Raw genomic sequence first — 2,494 nt, forward strand, 5'->3', positions numbered from 1 at the left:
TCTTGATCTTTCTGCATTTGTTTTCAAGTTCATTTGCAATTCAATTTGTTGTCACAAAGATTTTAGATTTTCCAGATTTAACATTAAATTTGAAATTAAACATAACATAATCATGAATTCCAGATTTCTTAAAACTGGAATACTGGATACCTAACTAGCAATTTGCAGTTTTATTCTCTGCCCTCCACCCTTTCAGGCAACAGACAAGGTACTAACATGTTTCAGAAATTTGTTAACAGAGAAAACAGTAATTTGTGCTGTCATCTCCTAGGTGAAACAAACACCCCTGTGTCTTCTGTTCTCTCTAGGAAGGATGGAGGTGACCTCCTCCCTTAGAGGCCTCCTCCATACCAAGGGGAGGGAGAGGTTTCCCACCAAGTTTGGTGGGCTATTTAATTGAGACATGTAAAATGTGAATGTGATCTGGGTGCAATGGCTTTTGCCTATAATCCCAACACTTTGGGAGGCTCAGGTGGGAGGGTCATTTGAGCCCAGGAGTTTGAGACCAACCTGGGCAATGTGGCAAAAACTCAGTCCTACAAAAAATACAAAAATTAGCAGAGCATGGTGGCACGTGCCTGTAGTCCCACCTACCAGGGAGGCTGAGGTGGGAGAATCACCTGAGCCAGGAGGTAGAGAATGCGGTGAGCCATGATCATGTCAGTGTACTCCAGCCTGCGTAAAAGAGTGAGAACCTGTCTCAAAAGCAAAAAAAAAAAAGTGAATGCATTCAGGCCAAATAAATGCCACCTGGTGAAATCCAGATTCTCTGACTCTTCCTTCAGAACCTATTTGCTCTTCTGCTGAAGAGGTTTCCCAGGATTTGATCACAGCCTGGTTGTGCCAGTATCAGAGAACCCAACTAACATTAGCATTATAACTATCAGAGCAATGACCATTGTTTGAGGGCCCACTGTGCACCCCAGGCTTACTGTGTTATCCGATTCAGCATCAGTGGATCACCTTCTTAGAAACAGGATTGTCGGGCTGGATGTGGTGGCTCACGCCTGTAATCCCAGCACTTTGGGAGGCCAAGGCAGGCAGATCACAAGGTCAGGAGTTTGAGACCAGCCTGACCAACATGGTGAAACCCTGTCTCTACTAATACAAAAATTAGCTGGGCGTGGTGATGTGCGCCTATAATCTCAGCTACTTGGGAGGCTGAGGCAGGAGAATCGCTTGAACCCAGGAGGTGGAGGTTGCGGTGAGCTGAGATCGTGCCACTGCACTCTAGCCTGGGCAACAGAGTGAGACTCCATCTCAAAAAAACAAAAAAAGAAAGAAAGAAATAGGATTGTCCAGGCTGAGGGCGGTGCCTCACACCTGTAACCCTAGCACTTTGGGAGGTCGAAGCGGGTGGATCACCTGAGGTTGGGAGTTCAAGACCAGCCTGACTAACATGGAGAAACCCTGTCTCTACTAAAAATATAGCATTAGCTGGGCGTGGTGCTGCATGCCTGTGATCCCAGCTACTCGGGAGGCTGAGGCAGGAGAATCACTTGAACTCGGGAGGTGGAGTTTGCAGTAAACCGAGATCATGCCATTGCACTCCAGCCTGGGCAAGAGTGAAACTCCATCTCAGAAAAAAGAAGAGAAGAGAAGAGAAGAGAGGAGAGGAGAGGAGAGGAGAGGAGAGGAGAGGAGAGGAGAGGAGAAGAGAAGAGAAAAAGAAAGGCAAGAAAAGAAAGAAATGAGATTGTCCAGATTGTCCAGTAAAATCAGGCATTTTTGTCCTGTCCAGGAAGTTCTGCTTTTACAGGTCAGAGAAAGAAAGGAGAGGAGTTGGTTTACATCCACTTTCTCTTTTTGAGAAGAAAGTGACCCTCTAAACTGCCATATAGGCTATTTTGCTGGGAGCTCTTCCATTGCCTTTTTAAAATTTTAATGTGCAGTAATCTTGACTCTTTAATGAGGGACCATCAGAAAGAACTTCCTAGCCAAGGTGTAAGGGGGCAGAGGTGTAGACCTTGTTCCAGGCTCTGCTGATTTCTTCCCCTGCCCCTCCTAGGCCTATCACAGGTTCAGGGCTGGTCAAATCTTGTCCCAAAAACCAAAGATATCTATCCCAGAAGACTTCTGAGAATGTCACAAGATTTCTAGTTATCAGAATCAAGGCCATCCAGGCCTCTTCCTGAATCTAGATGAAAACCATCTAAATTGAGAACATTCTAGAAACTAAGACAAAGGACAGGATGATACTTTGTAACTATGGGAGGGAATATGGCTTCTTGTTTTTCAAGAGAAAGTAAAAACAAGATTTCTTGACGTTCTTTCCACTGAATGCTAAAGAAAGCTTCATCGTTAGCCGTCTCCTCTCCCAAACATAAGGAATTGAACAAAACAGAATAGAAGACCCCTGTACTTCAGAAGTCTTTTTTCTCAGTGCTGCATGTTTCATGCATTATGAACTGAGGTTATTTTCTTCTTGTTAGGGTTTACATAGAACTGAGATAGCCATTAGATATTCTGATTATTAAAGAAGTTAGAAAGGTTT

Source organism: Chlorocebus sabaeus, chromosome 13 (assembly GCF_047675955.1).
Source record: "Chlorocebus sabaeus isolate Y175 chromosome 13, mChlSab1.0.hap1, whole genome shotgun sequence".
Lineage (NCBI taxonomy): Eukaryota > Metazoa > Chordata > Mammalia > Primates > Cercopithecidae > Chlorocebus > Chlorocebus sabaeus.